This window comes from Chrysochloris asiatica, unplaced genomic scaffold (assembly GCF_000296735.1).
Source record: "Chrysochloris asiatica unplaced genomic scaffold, ChrAsi1.0 scaffold00128, whole genome shotgun sequence".
NCBI classification, from domain to species: Eukaryota; Metazoa; Chordata; class Mammalia; order Afrosoricida; family Chrysochloridae; genus Chrysochloris; species Chrysochloris asiatica.
Window position 1 is genome coordinate 1412717 of NW_006408646.1, and position 19478 is coordinate 1432194.

Genomic DNA, 19478 nt, shown 5'->3' on the forward strand with positions numbered 1-19478 from the left:
GAGGGCCTGAATAGCCCCAAAGAGATTTTAAAACTTGAATTTTTAGTTCAAAATCTTCTAACAAGGAAAATCCAGGCCCATCTGACTTCATGGGTGAATCCTACTAAACATTTAAGGGGTGGGGAGGGAGGTAGCTGAGATAGATAGATAGATGATAGATAGATAGATAGATAGATAGATAGATAGATAGATAGATAGATAGATAGAGATAGAGAGATAGGGAGGGAGAGAGAGAGAGAGAGAATTTAAATAACATAAACAAGGGAGAAAATGTGAAACACAACAACAAATTCTAAGAATATCCAGATTTGCTGAACCTATTGAGACTAGAGGAATTGCCAAGACTATTATTGCCCTAAAATACTCTTCAAGCCCTGAACTGACATAACCCCCTCAAATCCTTCTTTTTGCCAAAGAGCAGGTTAGCTTATAAAGTAAAGGCTATCAACCTTGAGTACTGTACTCTTTTGGAAAATCATCTGAGACCAAATGGTCAACAAATATGAGGGCGCTTCTAAAAGTTTGTAGAAAAATGGATTTAAATGATCATGGAATTTTCCATGAACTTTTTGAACTCTAAATCATAGTTGAACTGGTTGGATGAAGTGTTGGGGGTGGTGGGAGCTGTAAGATTAAGTTAAAGGGAACAACTGTCAATCTGGACACATGTGAAGAATGCAAACAGTGCCACTGTACCAAATTTTTTAAATAATATGAGCAACTCCATGTGGCCCACATTACCCTGATACCAAAACCAGAGAAAGGCAATATATGAATGATAACTTCATACTAACATCCTTCATGAACACATTCAGACAAATACAATCTTAACAAGGTTTTAGAAAATCAAATCCAACAATATGTAAAAAAGGGTAATACATCACGACTAAATGGGGTTACCCCAGAAATACAGGATCAATTTAAATTTTTAACTTCAACGTAAATCACCCTATTAACAAACAAACAAAAGTAAGTAAACTCAATAGGCACAGAAAATGCATTTGGAAAAAAAAAAAAAAATCAGCATCTGTTCTAGATAAGAATTTCCCAACAAGCCAGGAATAGAAAGGAACTTCCTTAACCTGATAAGAGTCATCTACAAAAACAAACCACCAAACAAAAAACCCTATAGTTAACATCATCCATAACTGTGGCCAGCAGAATGCATCCCCATGAAATGCTTCCCCTTAAATCAGGAGTGAAGTAAATGGTCAGCCCTCATCATGTCCAGTCCCCATTGTACTAAAGGGTTGAGTCAGGGCAATGAGGTAAGAAAAAGAACTCAAAGGCATGTTGTTGTTGTGTTGCTATTAGGTGCCATCTAGTTGGTTCCTCCTCATAACAGCCTTATGCACAACAGAACAAAACACTGTCTGGTCCTGCACCAACTTCATAATTATTGTAACTCTTAAGCCATTGCTGCTGCCACTGTGCCAATCCATCTCATTAGGGGTCTTCCTGTTTTGCACTGGCCCTCCACGTTAGCAAGAATGATATCCTTCTCCAAGAGCTGGTCCCTCCTGATAATATGTCCAAAGAATGAGAGACTAAGTCTAGCCATCCTGGTTCCTAAGGAGCATTCTGTCTATACTTCTTCTGTTTTTTGGGATGTCCATGGTACTTTTAATATTCTTCTCCAACACTGTAAGTCAAATGCATCAATTCTTCTGTGGTCTTCCTTATTCATTGTCCAACGTTCATATGCATCTGAGGCTATTGAAAATACCATGACTTGTGTCAGGAACACCTTAGTCCTCAAACTGACATCTTTGCTCTTGAACACTTTAAAGAGGTCTCATGCATGAAGAACATTGACTATACCATGGACTGCCAGAAGAACCAACTAATCTGTCTTTGAAGCAGTACAACAAGAATACTCCTTGACAGTGAGGATGGCAAGACTTCATCTCGTGAACTTTGGATTGTTATCAGGAGGGACTGTTATCCAGTCCCTGGAGAAGGACATCATGGTTGGGAAATTAGAGGATCAGAGAAAAAGAATAAGACCCTCCATGAGATGGATTGACACAGTGGCTGCAACCATGACCTCTAACATAGGAATGCTTGTGAGGAGGACACAGGACTGGGCAGTGTTTCATTTTGTGACTGAATCAGAACCAACTCAGTAGCACCTGACATTGAAACAACAGCTAAACAGTACCCTGATGGCACAATTGATAAGTGCTAGGCTGCTAATCAAAAGCTTGGCATTAGCAGCCAAGTGTAAGCACTTAGTTATGTGCCACCAGTGTGTCTCCATGAGGATTACATCTTAGAAAACTCTATGGGGGCAGCTATGAGTCGAAATAGACTCAAAGGCACCTGTCAACAACAATATACTTTTAAAAACTAAGAGACGCTTTGGGATAAATACTCAAGAACTGTACACTGAAAACTGCAGTAGCAAATTGAAGAAAACATGAATAAATGAAGAGAAAGACTGTGTTTATGTGTATTTATGTACGCTTACTGCTATTAAGATGTCAAAGCAATCTCAGTCAAAGCCTCAGAAGAATTTTTGGGAAGAAATTTCATGATGATAAATTTATATGGACAAACAAAGAACGTAGAGTAGCCAAAATGATTTTTTTTTAAATAAGAAAAAAGTTGGAGGTCTAGTATTACTTGATGTTAAAGTTTATTACAGAGTTGTAGCAACCAAGATGTATCAGAAGAGCATTGGCATAAAGATAGACCTATAGATCAATGGACTAGAATAGAGAGTTGAGAAATAAACTCACACACATTGATTTCAACAAAATTGCCAAGGCAATTCAATGGGAGAAAGGACAATCTTTTCATCAAATGGTGCTGAAACAATCGGATTGCCATATGTAAAAACAAAACAGAACAAAACTACCCTTGACTCTTACTTCAGACCACATAAAAAATACATGGTACATCTAAATGTAAGAGCTAACACTATTTAAGTTCCAAGAGAAAGTTTAGAAGACTTGGATTTGGCATAGATTTCTTAAACATGGAAAAAAAAATGCGTGAGCTATAAAAAATGAGATCAATTAATTGTTGTTAAGTGCCATCCTGTCAGTTCCAACTCATAGCAATCCTGTAAAGGGCTTCCAAGGAGTGGCTGGTGAGTTTGAACCACTGACCTTGAGGTCAAGTGCCACATCAGGAAGCCATCAACTATTAGTGGGAATACAAATTTTAAAGTATTGTTCTTTAAGATACCTTACAAAAACTAAAAGGCAAAATGCAAACTGAGAGAAAGTATTTATAGAATACATAGGCAACAAAGTCTTTATCTCTGGGAGTTATAAAGAATTCTTACAACCAAATAATTAAAAAATTCTAATAAAAAATTGACAAAGGATATTGAGCCCACTGAGGATGGACCCATTGAGGATGGACCCACAGAGGATGGAACAACCAACGAAGATCCCCCTGTGGGTGGACCCATATATGGAGGGTGATATAATATAGGGATAGATAGCAAATGGCGATACAGTATGAAGAATGTACCCATTGTCATTGATCCGCCCATGTAGAAATTGTTGGGTGGTGGTATCATCTGCTATGTTTTTTTCACCAGCAAAAATTATTTTTAATAGTTTGCGATACAATTAGACATAAGCATTACCAAAGAAGATGTATAGATGACAAATAAGAAAATGAAAAGAATTTCAATATCATTAGTCATTAAGGAAATAAAAATTAGAATCATCATGAGATACCACTGCAGACCACACAGGAAGACAATGTCAAAGGAGGTGACAGCAAAATGAATGTCTATAGACTTCTTGTGCAGTGTTTGAGCAAAGAAATATATTTTTTTTGTAAAAACATCCCTGTAGTGTTAGTTATAACAACATGTAGTTAGTTATAAAAACATTTCTTGTAAACCCAGCTTACATGTATCAATATACCCACAAGGCTTAAACTCACTGCTAATTTACTTTTGAACCTTCTAATGCACCCTGGTCAGAGCTGTCATTATTACTCAATTACAACGATGTTTCAAATCATGTAGCTGTTGTTTTCATTTCTGCCAGTGTTTTTAGATAGTCACCGATTTTGTCAAATGCTCTGGTGTTTTAGCTACAATACTGTGGTAATTAGTATTTGTGAACCTTTATTAATAACCTTTTGAAAATGAGGTAGTAATTAAAAGAAAATGAGAAGACCTTTTTTGTTTTTTGTTTTTTTCAAAGGCTTCAGCTCAGTTGCTAACAATGTTGTAATTAATCATGTGGAACCCTGGTCATGCCGTGCGTTAAGCATCAGGCTGCTAACCACAAGATTATCGGTTCAAACCTACCAGCTGCTCCATGGGAGACAGACGAAATAAATCTGTTCCCATCAAGATTTATAGCCTTGGAAACCCTATGGAGTAGCTCCACCACTTCCTATGGGGTCTTTATGAGTTAGAATAGGCTCAACAACAGGGAGTTTTAATACCGTAATTCAATGTAGAAAGATTTTATAAAACTCCTTTGCTGTTAGTATTCATATAAGGTAAGAAATGTTACCTTTAAACAATTTACAACTATATTTATCACATAGTATTCTGAGATTGACTTTGAAAATCAACGTGACAAAGGATTCGGCATGGTCTGGAACAGAAGCAGGTGCATGGGGAGGGGTGACAGCATGCGTTACCTCATTAGTTGGCACCAACCCTACAGACACCACTGAATGCACACCCACTGTTGGTACTGAGTGATACCGAGTCAGTTCTGACTCACAGTGACCCTGCATAGGGTTTCCAAGGAGCAGCTGGTGGATTTGAACCATTGACCTTGAGGTTAGCAGTCCAGTGCCTATCCTACAGCACACACTAAGACTCCACATAGCCATAAGAATGGCTTAAATCAGAAAAACTGTCATGCGTGTCAACAAGGATACTAAGTGACTGCAATTATTATACATGATCTAGTTGGGCTGCAGTTGAAGAGGGGCTGGGGGTCAAGGGACATTACTGTCTAGGACTAAACTGTATGCTAATAGCAAAGTGCATCAGAACTATGTGAACAGTGTGGTGCAATGAATTGCTTGGTATGGCTCTTTTAGCCAAAGTCTTTGTAACTCCCACCAAATGATTGAATGGGAGAATGCAAATAGGGTGTATGAAACTAAGTGGGAGTTTGATCAGTTTTGCCATCCTGCTGGGTGCCAAATGAGCCATCTGAGAAGCAGGAAGAGCAGACCTCATAATCATCAAGAAAGTGAAGTCAGGAATGGAGTGTGTCCTTTGGATCCCAAGATTCCTTCATCCTGAGCCCCCTCAGTCTGGGAGATAGAGCTGTGACATCAGAGACAGTAAGATAAGGATGAGCAACAGAGGCAGCAATGAGAGCACAAGAAAGACTAAGTCGATCTGAGTGCCTGTGGGTAGGAGGCTGACCGGCAGAGTGTGGTGCCCTTTGGGCACTTATTGGCAGTGCTAAAAGAGTTTTATAGCACTTGTCTGCACAGGGCGGAGGCCAAGGGGTCAAGTGGTTAAGAGGCAAAGGACCAGAGAGAGGCGAGCTGGTTGGGCATGACTGAGAAAAGGTGCTTTTGCCCTAAAGGACTGTATTCTGATCCTGAATTGCACACTGTTAACTTGCCCAACAAGTCCCATAATTGCGAATACTGACTGTGAGTTCTGTGTGACCATTGCAATTGATTGTCGACCCCAGCAGAGAAGTAGAGAGAGTACTGTGGGAGGCATGGTTGGTATCAGAATTGATAAAGCAGTTGCAGGTGGCTGGGGGCATGTCTGATCTCCCCCTCGTAGATTAAATCAGTTTTGGGTTGATGCAGAGTTTGATTCTCCTTACCTCTTGTGTAGTCATAGGAGGTCAGGCATTGCCCCTATGCCATCTGTACAAGTTGTTCAGTTGTTTAGTGTCTTACAGTTGGTTCCAATTCATTGAGAACCTGTATAAGGCTCCTGAGGAGAGGCAGGTACAAGTAGCTCATTAAAAATCAGCATCTCTGAGGAAAGGGCCTGGGACTCTCCATTTTAACAAACCTCCCAGGCAATTCTCATTTCATAGAAAGTTTTAGAATCTCTGCTTATAGATGCATATCAGAAAATAAACTCAGTTCACTAATCTCTTGCTATTACATTCTTATGTTTCTTTAGTCTCAATTTCTTTCCTTATGTTTGTGGATGTGTATGTTCCAAGGGGAGGTGTTCCTCAAAAAGAAAAGTTAACTAACAGGGAATTCTTTTTCCTCCTTATTTTTCTTTCAGGACTTCTATAGCAGCATTTTATGTAGTAGTTACGAATCGGGTTGCGAACCTTAAGGTCAGCGGTTCGAAACTACCAGCTGTTCCGTGGGAGAAAGATGAGGCTTTCTACTCCCATAAAGATTTACACCCTCAGAAACCCTGTACAGGGTTGCTATGGGTCGGAACCGACTCGACGGCACATAACAACAATAGTCCTGTTATGGCGCTGTAGAATTAGCACTAGACCCCAAGATCAGTTTGAATCACAAATTCAGCAGTTCAAAGTCACCAGCTGCTCCTCAGAAACCCTATGTAGAATCGCTATGAGTCAGAGCCAACTCAATGGCACTTAACAACAACAATAACAAGCAGTAATGCTCTGGTGTGGCACTGTATGATAAACACTGGACCCCTAACAACAAGGTCAGCAGTTCAAATCTATCAACCACTCTCAGAAACTCTACACAAGGTGGTTATATATGTACAATGTATGTACAAAAGGGCTTCAGAAAATTCATGGGGAAATGGAATTAAAAGACAATGGATTTTTTTCCATGAACTTTTTGAAGCCACTTCACATATTTAGAATTTTATATAGTACATTTAAATAACTTTATACCATATGTCTCATTTCATTTTAATACTATTTTTCTCATTATTTCTCTCTATATCCCCTGACTACCCTCTTCAGGAAAACTTCTAATGTAGAAATACAGATATGTGTCTTTGCTCACACTCAAACTTCTTATTTGGCATATAGTTATAGACAACTGAATCTGGTGAGCTTGGTATATGGTTTGCCTTATTTATAAACTTTATAAGCACTCAGAAATACACTTTTTTGCTTTTCTAGAAGCTAAATGAATAAGTGAAGGCAACGTTAAAGGCTGAGTGTGGATGATCTATACCTGTGCATAAAGCTTTACATAAGATCTCCGTATTGGGCAAAGTTGCTGTACATTAATGAGGATCATATTTACTCTTTTAGCCTCACCTGCAATTATTGGGTGAACTCAGGTCTCCGTAGTTCATTACCACCATTAGTTCCTGTCAATAAAAAGAGTGTGCCTGAAATACACAAGTACCTGGGAGCTCCAGAAGTCTCACTTCTTCTAGCAAAAAGCAGAATGGACATGATCTGACCTGCCAGGTATGAGGTTCAGATAATGGTCCTGTGCAATACTGCAACTTGAGTCTCTCTTTGGGCCTCAGTTGCCCCATCCATTTAAAAAATGGCTTAGGATCAGCACTGGACTGCTAACTACAAGATCAACAGTTCAAATCCACCAGATGCTCCTTGGAAACCCTATACAGGATCACTGTGAGTTGGAACCAACTGAATGGCACACAACAACAACAGCAAAGGCTCATCTGGAGTAGTAGAAAAAAAAATAGGCCAAGAAATTGTCTGCAGGTCTATTTGCCTTTCCCATGAGACCAGAAGAAATGCATGGTGCCAGGCTACTATTGGTGCTATAAGGATAAACACTTCACCACAAAGTTGGTTTGAACCCAAAAGTTGGTAGTTCAAACACACCAGTCACTCCTTGGAAACCCTATACAGCAGGAGTGAGAACCCTTTTTTCTGCCAAAATTTATCACATCATTCGTGGGCCATGTAAGATTATTAACTTAAAAATTAGTAGCCTGCTATATTTGGTCAAACATTTCATTAATTCACCCCTAATGTGATTGCTGGAACTGTGGTTACCTTGGAAGGGCTAGACCAAATTAATTCATCGGCCTTATAAGGAACATGAAGATCATGACAAGCTATGGACAACATTGCAAAGTATGAGTATTCCAGAACACTTAATTGTGCTCATGAGGAATCTGTACCTGGACCAAGAGGCAGTTGTTCGAACAGAGCATGGAAACACTGAATGTTTTAAATTAAGAAAGATGTGTGACAAGGTTGTATTCTTTCACCATACTTATTCAACCTGTATGCTGAGCAAATAATCCGAGAAGCTGGCTTATATGAAGAAAAACGTGGCATCAGGATTGGAGGAAGACTCATTAACAACCTGTGATATGCAGATGATACAACCTTGCTTGCTGAAAGTGAAGAGGACTTAAAACATTTACTGATGAGGATCAAAGAACATGGCCTTCGGTATGGATTGTATCTCAATGTAAAGAAAACAAAAATCCTCACCACTGGACCAATAAACAACATTCTTATCAACAGAGAAAAGATTGAAGTTGTCAAGGACTTCATTCTTCTTGGATCAACTATCAACACTCATGGAAGCAGCAGTAAAGAAATCAAATGACGTATTACATTAGGCAAATCTGCTGCACAAGACCTTTTTAAAGTGTTGAAGAGCAAAGATGTCAGCTGGAGGACTAAGGTGCGCCTGACCCAAGCCATGATATTTTCAATAACCTCATATGCATGTGAAAGCTGGACAGTGAATAAGGAAGACCATAGAAGAATTGATGCTTTTGAGTTATGGTTTGGAGGAGAATATTGAAAGTGCCATGGACTGCCAAAAGAACCAAAAGAAGTACAGCCAGAGTGCTCCTTGGAGCCAGGATGGCCAAACTTTGTCTCTCATATTTCAGACATATTGTCAGGAGGGACCAGTCTCTGGAGAAGGATATCATGTTTGGTAAGGTGGAGAGTCAGAGAAAAAGAGGAAGACCCCCAACAAGATGGATTGGCCAAGTGGCAGCATCGATGCACTCAAGCGTGGCAACAGTAATGAGGTTGCCCAGGATTAGGCAGTGTTTCGTTCTGCTGTGCATAAGGTTGCTATGAGTCAGTACAGAGTTGATGGCACCTCACAACAACAACAAATAAGGCCCACAGGCTAGATGCTCCCAACCCCTGCTGTATAGGGCAAGGAGTCCTAGTGTGGCGCTGTAAAATAAGCACTGGACCTCAAAGTTGGTGTGAACCACAAGGTTGGTGGTTCCAACTCACCAGCAGCTCCTCGGAAACCCTATTCAGGCTTGCTATTGGTCGGAATCTTCTTGGCAGCACTTAACAACAAAGTGATGGCTGGAACTGCAGTTGCCTCTGCAGGACCAGCCCAAATGATTTCACAGTCCTTCTATGGCCCACGGACTGGACGTTCCCCACCCCTGCTATATAGGGCAGGCTACTCCTGGTGTGGTATGGCACTGTGGGTTAATGCGCCAGACTGCAAAGCCATTTGAACTGCAAGGTCAGCAGTTCAAACTCACCAGCTGCCTCTCAGAAACCCTATACAGGGTCACTTTGGGTCAGAATTGACTTGACAGCACTTCACAGCACAACAACTCCTGGTGTGGTGTTGTAGGATAAGCACTGGACTTCGAACCAAAAGGTCAGCAGTTCAAACCCACCAGCTATGCCTCAGAAACCCTGTACAAGGTCACTGTGTGTTGGAATCGACTCCATGGCACTTAGCAACACCTATTAGAAGCCCTGGTGGCATCGTGGGTTATGTGTTGGGCTGCTAACCACAAGGTCTGCAGTTCGAATCCACCAGCTACTCCATGGGAGAACGAGGAGGCTTTCTGTTACCATAAAGATTTACAGCCTCAGAAATCCTGCATTAGGCCACTATGAGTCAGAACCAACTTGATGGCAGTGTCATTGCTCTTAACTGTTGTTGAGTCAGTTGCAACTCATAACAACCATGTATAGGGGTTCAGAGGCTGGAAATCTTTGTGGGAGCAGAAAGCCTCATCTTTCTCTCCCTGAGCAATAGGCGGGCTCGAACTGCCAACCTTGTGGTTGCTTATCCTAAAGAACCACCAGGCTTCCAGGCAGTGAGACTAACTGGCTATTGCTACTAACATTTTGATGAAGGACCCAATAGAGAGATACTAATCACAAGAGGAAATAAATGTGAAACCGAACATCAAATTTCCATGGAAACCAGATTTACTGAGTATCCATAGTAATTGCAAGACTGAGAGAACTCCTGAATCTATTGTCCTTGAACCAAAATCATCTCATATAGTCATCTCTAAACAAAATGACAGTTTAACTCAACTCATAAAGAATGTCAGCCTTGAGCATTTCTCTCTCTTAAAGAGGGATCTGGTGGTGGTGAACCTTACAAGATGGTTCTGACGCACAGGAAAAGAAAGACTCATCTATCTCCCTCAGAGCACCTGGTGAACTCAAACTGCTGACCTTGCAGTTAGCTGAATGAATAAACTGCTATGCTAACAGGGCTCCAAGAATGAATTGGTGGTAGTGGTGTGCTGTGGAGTCAATTCCAACTCAAAGCAACCCTGAAGAGGTTTCTGGGGCTATAAATCTTAACGGGAGCAGAAAGCCTCACCTTTCTCCCGCAGAACAGCTGGTTGTTTTGAACTGCTTACCTTGAGGTTAGCAGTCAAATTGACAGCAATAATGCTGCAGCACAGATGGGAACTTTAGGGACGTAGAGAGAGAGAGTAGAGGAGAACCCAATGCCTGGAGAAAGATGCCTTGCTTGGTAAAGTAGAGGGGTCAGCGGAAAATGAGATGGACTGACGCAGTGGCAGTAACAATGGGCTCAAACAGCCACAACCGTGGAGATTGCTCAGGACTGGACAGTGGTTCATTCTCTTGTATGTGTGGCTGCTATGAATCTGAGCTAACTTGACGGCATCTAGAAACAGGAGACTAAGAATTACAGATGGTGAAACACAATGGGCAGAAATAGTTAGAATAGTGACACAATGTGGGAAATGTAACCAATGGTATTGATCTGAACATGTGGAAACTATTCAACGGGTCTATCACCAGGTTTAAATCCCCAGCCTTTGGGTAGCAACTGAGTGCTTAATCACTGTACCACCAGGACTCCAGCCCTGCTTCCTAGAGCCTGAGATTAAGACTGACATGATGAGTTCCCAGCACTAATTTCACAAATGAACAGAATAGGGAGAGTGTGGACTACCCTGGGGTGGGCCACAAAAGGAATGAGGGGTGAGGATCCTACATGCAGAACAGGAAGCAGTGGTCCATAAATGCTTGTTGAACAAATATGTATTCACTAAATGAAAATCAAATTTGATTGTTGTTAGATGCCATCCAGTCAGTTCCAACCCATACTGACCCTCTAAAGGGTTTCTGAGGAGCAGCTGGTGAGCTTGAACCACCATCCTTGCAGTTCAAATCAACTTTGCAGTCCAGCGCATTAACCCACAGCACTACACCAGGACTTATGCTGAAAGGAAAGAGGACTTAAAATACTTACTAATGAAGATCAAAGACCATAGCCTTCAATATGGGTTGTACCTATCAACATGCCTATCAATGGAGAAAAGATTGAAGGTGTCAAAGACTTCGTTTTACTCGGATCAAACATCAACATTTGTGGATGAAGTAGTCAATAAATAAAACCACGTATTGCATTAGGTAAATCTGCTGCACAAGACCTCTTTAAATTAGTCTTCAAGAGCCAAGATGTCAGTTTGAGGACTAAGGTATGTCTGACCCAAGCCATGGTATTTTCAATACCTTTTCAAAATACTTGCTTTTTTATTTTTTTTGTTTTTTTGCATGTGAACGTTGGACAGTAAATAAGGAAGACCATAGAAGAATTGATGCATTTGAGTTACAGTGTTGGAGGAGAATATTAAAAGTACCGTGGACTGCCAAAAGAACAAACCAATCTGTGTTGGGAGAAGTACAGCCAGAATCTTCCTTGGAATTCGGGATGGCCACACTTCGTCTCTCATACTTCAGACATATTTTCAGGATGGACCAGTCCCTGGAGAAGGATATCATGTTTTACAAAGTGATGGATCAGAAAAAAAGAGGAAGACCCCCCAACTAGATGAACTGGCACAGAGGCAACAGAAAAGGGCTCAAAGGATGCAGGATGAGGCAATGTGTTGTTCTGTTGTATATAGGGTCGCTATAAGTCAGTACCGACGTTTTGGCACCTAACAATCACAACCACATAGTCTTGGTGGGGTGCCATAGGATAAGCACTGGACTTCAAGGTCAGTTTTAAATTCAGGGTTGGGAGTTCAAAGTCACCAACTGCTCCTCAGAAACCCTATACAGTGTTGCTATGACTTAGAATGGACTTGATGATACTTAGCAACAACAACATACGGTTGCTATGAGTCGGAACTGACTAGACAGCACTTAACAACAAATAACAAATAAATTCCCCACAAGCCTTGGTGACACTGTGGGCTAAGCAATGGGCTGCTAACTGAAAGGTTGGTGGTTCAAACTCACCAGCCACTTTGTAGGAAAAGATGAGGTTGTTTACTCTTGTGAAGATTTAGTCTCAGAAACCCTATGGAGCAGTTCTACTCTGCCCTATAGGGGTTGCTATGAGTCAGCAATGAGTTTACAAATTTCCCGGCTCCCTCAACCTTCAGGAGGATAACTGTGTCCCAGAATCCCCCAGTTGTCCACAGTCATCATTGTCTTGATTGTACAATCTTTTCATTGGGTTTTCCCTCCCTTATCTCACTTCTCCACTCCCCTGCGGTTCACCTCCCACTTTAACTTGGGAGTTACTTATACTCAAACCATTGCTTCACTGCCTGCTCTGGAATGGCGATTGAATGGATGGATGATTAATTATTCAATCAATAAATAAAGGGTTACAATGTTGTATACTTAATTCATAGTTAGCCTTTGTGGGAGGTGGCTGAATTAATATTGCTATTGCTTTTAGCTATCATCAAGTCCATTACACATTCATGGTGGTCGTATGCACAATGGAACAAAACACTGCCAGGTCATGGGTCAGCCCCATTTTGTTTGCAGATTGGACCATTGTGACCCATAAGGTTCTCACTGACTGGTTTTTCAAAGTAGATTGCCAAGTCTTTCTGCCTAGTCCATCTGATATGGATGCTTCACTGGAAGCTGTTAACCATCATAACAACACACAAGGCTCCATTGACATGGGTGGTGGCTGCGTATGAGGAGAATTGACTTGAAGTTAAACCCAGGTCTCCCACAGTGAAGGCAAGCATTCTACCACATTCAAAAATTCAGGGAGTTCAAGGTTACTTACAAATCTGCTACTTGACAGTGCTGAATGAATATTTCTTGAAAGAGTAAAAGAATGAGTAATTATTGAATGAAACTTAAGAACTAAAAACCTATATCCTGGTACACAGTATTTAATAACACTTTTCATACAGATATTGTTGTTGTTGTTAAGTACCATCCAGTCAGTTCCAACTCATAGTGACCCTCATAGGGTTTCCAAGACTATAAATCTTTATGGGAGCAGAAAGCTCTATCTTTCTCCCACCAAGCTACTGGTGGGCTTGAACCACCAACCTTGTGGTTTTCCGTCCCGTGCTTATCCCAGAGAGCCACCACACTCTACTTCATATGGATGTTGTTGTTGTTAGATGCCATCAAATCAGTACCAACCCATAGTGACCCTCCATACAATAGAATAAAACACTACTCAGTTCTGGGTCAACCTCACAGTCGTTGCTACTCCTGAGCCCACTTCTGCCACTGTGCCAATCCATTTTGTTGGAGGTCTTCCTCTTTTTCTCAGACCCTCCACATTACCAGACACGATATCCTTCTCAAGTGACTGGTCCCTCCTGACAACATGTCCAAAGTACTCTGGCTGTACGTCTTCCAACACAGATCCGTTTGTTCTTTTGGCAGTCCATGGTATGTCCAGTATTCTCCTCCAACACCATAACTCAAATGCATCAATTCTTCTAAGGTCTTCCTCATTCACTGTCCAACTTTCACATGCATATGAGATTATTGAAAATACCATGGCTTGAGTCAGGCGCATCTTAGTCCTCAAGCTGACATCTTTGCTCTTCAGCACTTTAAAAATGTTTTGTGCAGCAGATTTGCCTAATGCAATACGTTGTTTGATTTCCTGACTGCTGCTTCCGTGAGTGTTGATAGTTGATCCAAGAAGAATGAAGTCCTTGACAACTTCAATCTTTTCTCCATTGACAAGAATGTTGTTTATTGGTCCAGTGATGAGGATTTTTGTTTTCTTTACACTGAGATGCAACCCATGCCAAAGGCCGTGGTCTTTGATCTTCACCAGTAAGTATTTTAAGTCCTCTTCACTTTCAACAAGCAAGGTTGTATCATCTGTATATAGCAGGTGATGCATATGGATAGAAGGGGGTAAAAAAAAAAAACAAGGGGAACAAAAGGAGGAAGCAAGGGAGAAATGAAGGATGAGAGTAAAGGAAGGAAGGGAGAGCACCCTCCACCCCAGATGAATAGAAACTCCCTCTGTATCCCCAATGACTATCACAGGACCTGGCACATAGTAAGTGCTCAATAAATATTTGATGAGGGCTCAAGCTGATGGACTGGGATGGGACTTGATCCAACTTTCACCTTAGGACCAAGGCTTTCCTGGGCAGTGTCAGGGTTCCAGCAGCCATCCCTCACATCCACACTGTTCCCTCCCTTACAGCACCCCAAATCAGCCAAACAACAGGATGCACCCCAAGTCCCAGAAAAGCTCTCGACAAGCCACATTAGAATCGCATCGGCTTCTGTCGCAGCCAGCTCTGTCACCGGCAGCTTAATTATGGTCATTAGGACCCACATTAAAACATGATTATAACATAAAATTGGAATTAGCCATATAACACATCCAGATTTGGGGGTATGCTTATTGATTTCTTCCCTTGTTAATCAGAGAGCTGCAGTCAATTCAGATAGATCTCATGTAATTAAACCTGAGCCTGTTAATGCTAGTGAAAATTCTAATTAGCATCTGTCTTTTGTTAAGGACAGTGAAATGGGAATGTATATTTTTATGGGCACATCATCATAGTTTTCCTGGGTTGGGTGGACCACGCTGTTCTAACTCCTTTTTAAGAACTGTTTTGTAAAATACAAGCAAGCAGTGAAGACATCTAAGAAATACCTCAATGAGAAGTGGTTGGTTTAAAGACAAGTGGGCAATTAAACCTGGTCATTGAAGGTGTGTCGACAAAACAACCAATTAAATTGTTATTTTCTGTGCAGTTGATATCAGGCAACCCTGGATTCAAACCTCCTCTCTGCTATTAAGTAGCTGTGTGCTCTTAAGCAATTGATTTTAACCTCTCTGAGCCTCAGTTTCCTAGTCTATAAAATGGGGATAATGGTAGGAGCCCTGGTATGGTTCTGTAAGGTAAGCACTAGACTGCTAACCACAAGCTGGTAGTTCAAACCCATCAGCCACTCCTCAGAAACCCTATACAGTGTTGCTACTAGTCAGAACTGACTCTATGGCACTTAACAATAACAACAAACTGTAGGAATGCTAGGGGATTAGATGAGATTGCAAATGTACCAGCCATTAGTAATGCATCAGCAGTAGTTTATTATTGTTGTTGTTAAGCGCTGTCAAGTCAATGCAAATTCATAGTGACCCTATACAGATTTCCAAGTAGCAGCTGGTGGGTTTGAACCGATGACCTTGTGGTTTGCACTCCAATGCTGATCCTACAGCTCATGCCAGGAGTCTGCATCAATAATTGTTGTTGTTGTTGTTGTTGTTATGTGCCGTGGAGTCAGTTCTGACTCATAGTGACCCTGTACAGGGTTCCCGAGGCTGTAAATCTTTACGGGAGCAGAAAGCCTCATCTTTCTTCCGCGGAACACCTGATAATTTCAAACTGCTGACCTTATGACTCGAAGCCCGAGTCATAACCATATCAATAATTAGGAGTTACTAATCACTATCAGGGAGTCCTGGCGCGGCACTGTGGGTTAATGAGCTGGACTGCAAGGGCGGTTTCAACCTCAAGGTCTGTGATTCCAGTTCACCAGCTGCTTCTCAGAAACCCTGTGCAGGATCACTATGAGTCAGAACCGACTCGAAGGCACTTAACAACAACAACAACAACAATCACCATCAGGGAGTCCTGGCGCGGCACTGTGGGTTAATGAGCTGGACTGCAAGGGCGGTTTCAACCTCAAGGTCTGTGATTCCAGTTCACCAGCTGCTTCTCAGAAACCCTGTGCAGGATCACTATGAGTCAGAACCGACTTGAAGGCACCTAACAAAAACAACAACAATCACCATCATCAAGGAGTCCTGGTGGTAATGTGAGATAAGCGTTAGCCTGCTAACCACAAGGTCAGCAGTTCAAATCCACTCATCGATTCTTGGAAGAAAGATGAGGCTCTCTGCTCTCATAAAGATCTATCATTTCAGAAACCCGATAGAGTCACTATGAGTCAGAACCAACTCAACGGAAATGGATGAGATCATCATCCCCACTATCATCTTCATCATTATAAACATTAAAATTTTCATCCAATGAGGAGTCAACTCTTACAATTGCTATGCTGGCTCTGGTGAACTTCATGTTGTAGTGGAAACGCCTTGACTTTGGGTTCAGGTAGCCCTCAACCTGGTGAGCCATTGTATTTCTGTCTTAGTTCCGTTTGCAAAATGACACAATTGCAAGGAGATTTTGTGCATGCAATGAGGGAATGTGGATCATGCCTGACACAGAACTAACTATTCAAACAAAGCCAAATTCCTCTAGTAGCTTCCCAGGGCTGCCATAACAAAATACCGTAGAGTGGATGACTTATAGACCCCCAAAAAACAAAGTCATTGCCATTCAACCATTTCCAAATCACAACCTCATAGGACATAGTAGAACTGTTCCCTAGGATTTCTGAGGCTGTATATCTTTGCTAAGGAGCTCTGGTAGCATAGTGGTTACGAATCTGGCAGCTAACCTCAAGGTCAGCAGTTCGAAACTACCAGCTGTTCCATGGGAGAAAGATGAGGCATTCTGCTCCTGTAAAGATTTACAGCCTCAAAAACCCTGTGCAGGGTTGCTATGAGTCAGAACCGACTCCACGGTACTTAACAACAGCAACAATATACCTTTGCTAGAGCAGAGAGCCTTGTCTTTCTCCCGTAGAGAAGCTGGTGGGTTCGAACCACCAGCCTTCCAGTCATCAGCCCAACTTTAAACCCAATGCAGCACCAAGGCTTCTTGGGTGGCTTATAAGAACAGAAATTTGTTTCTTTCTTTTTTTTTTTTTTTTAAGCTTTTTGACATGAATTGAATAAAGGTTTACAGAGCAGATCATCAGTTTTACATTCAACAATTCATACTCATTTTATTTCATCTCACTGATTACAATCCCTCCAATGTAACATCACTCATCCCACTTCCCTCCTGTGTTTCCTGCTTCAATTCCTCCTTCTTTCCTAACCCCTCTGTCCTTTTGATCTCAAATGGTTAATTATTCTAATGAGTGCATACTTCCCTAGTGTTACTGTTCACCTTATAGGCCTGTCTAGTACTTGGCTGAAAATTGAGCCATGGGAGTGAGTTCAATTCCAGACATAGTTTCAGGGGTTCCATGGTCTCTAAGCAACCAGTAAGCCTGATTCTTTTTATGATTTTAAGTTTTGTTCCACCATTTTCTCCCTCTCTACCCAGGACCTTCTAACATAATCCATTTCAGAGCAGTTGGTAATGGTAGCCAGGCATCATCTAGCTCTTCCGGTCTCAGGGTCATGGAGACTGCTTGTTCACATGGGCCATGAGTCCACTGGACTAATTATTTACATGTGCCTTCAATTTTCATCACTCTTCTTTCAAGAAGCAAAATTTAGTGTCTCACAGTTATGGAGACCACAAGTCCAAACCAGGGTATGGGCTGTATTGATTCCTTTTGAGTGCTCTGAAAAGAGAATCTTGTTCGTGTATCTCTCCTAGCTTCTGGAAGCTCCAGATGTGCCTCAGCTTGTGAAAAATAAAGGCGGGCAGAAGGATGAAGAGAGGTTGGTGCAGGGGGCGGGCTATAGAGGAGCTGTGATTTTAAAAATTCATTGGGTCAGGCAAGACCTGTTGAGATTTTTGCCAAACCTGGGTGATAGAGTCACCTGTTTCCTTGTTCTTGTTTTCAAGTTCCATTTTGCTGATAGCATTGTTGGGAGGATAGGACTTGACATGGAATAAGTACTCCGAATAAGAAGCTCACCAGCTGGAAAACAAGTACATCCGTTCAGATGTCAAGTCAGCAGCCCTGGGATGTGGACTGCACCCTCATTCATAGACACACACAGGGGAACATTGCCTGGGGCCATGGCACCTTGCAGACCCAGGCACAGCCCCTCCTCCTCACCCTGGAAACTGCTGAAGCAGTGGCCTCAGAGGGCCTTTTGCAATCACCAGACCCCTCTATCCCAGTGAGGCCACTCTAATTAGCTCCAGCTGCTGGTCAGCCCTGCAGGCTTGCCTCCTACCCACTGCTCAGAAAGAAACAGGAGTGAGAGAGAGAGCAGAAAAGAAGATGAAGCACAGAGAGAGGAAGGTACCCAAGTGGATGGAGAGGCAGATGGAACCCCAGACCATCTGCAGTGGATGAGGTACATAGAGCATCCTCAGTACCTCCCCGGTGTCCCGCTCTGGGTATATCAAGAAACATTCAAGGGAGGTGGAGCTGGGTTCAAATCCTATCTCTGTCACTGTCTGACCATGTCTGCTTGGACAATCTTGCCCTCTCTGAGCCTTCATTTCCCGGTCTGTAAATGGGGCTAATAAATAAGCTGGCTTCATAGGTTAAACTGAGGGTTATGATGTGAGGCAGAGGAGGCCTCCTGCCATGAGTGAGAATCAGTTGATTATTATGCTCTAAGCGAGCATTAGGGTTGACTCGTCTCTAGTTCTGCTAAGCTGGCAGGGCAGGGCCCTGGATTCTAGAATGTACTCAGCCCCCACAGAGATCCTGTCTCCACACATTCAGGCAGAGCAATCGATGTCAGGGCTCTGGATGGGGGCCTTGCACGGCACATTTGAATCACTTAGAATTGGAGAATTTTAAACAATACAGATGCCTGGACCTTGCTCCCAGAGATCTGATATATTTAACTAGGTGTTGGCGTAGGCATCAGAATTTCTAAAAGCTTCTCAGGTGATTCCAAGGTACAGCCTATGTCAAGAACCACTGCTTTGGTCCAGGGTGTTGATTTAAAATCCCTACATTTCTTCCCAAGAGTGAGACCAGGTGCTCTAGGAAACCTCTTGGGCCGTTTGACTGTTGGTATTTTTCCTAATATGGTTTGACAAGCATTTGTTGAGCATTTGCTGTGTACCTGACACATTACTCAAATAAACCAGTTGCCACTGAGTAATTTCCAACTCATATATGTATATATATATGAGTTTTTAAATAGTTAATCTTTCAGAGGACGATCACCAGACCTTTCTTCCAAGGTGCCTCTGCATGGACTCGAGCTGCCAATCTTTCAGTTAGCAGCTGAGTATGTTAAGTGTTTGCACCACTCAAAGACTCCAGTAGAAGCCTTCATATGATGGGTAATGGGGAGCCGGGGGGCGGGGAGGGGACAGGGCACCCCACTGTCATCGA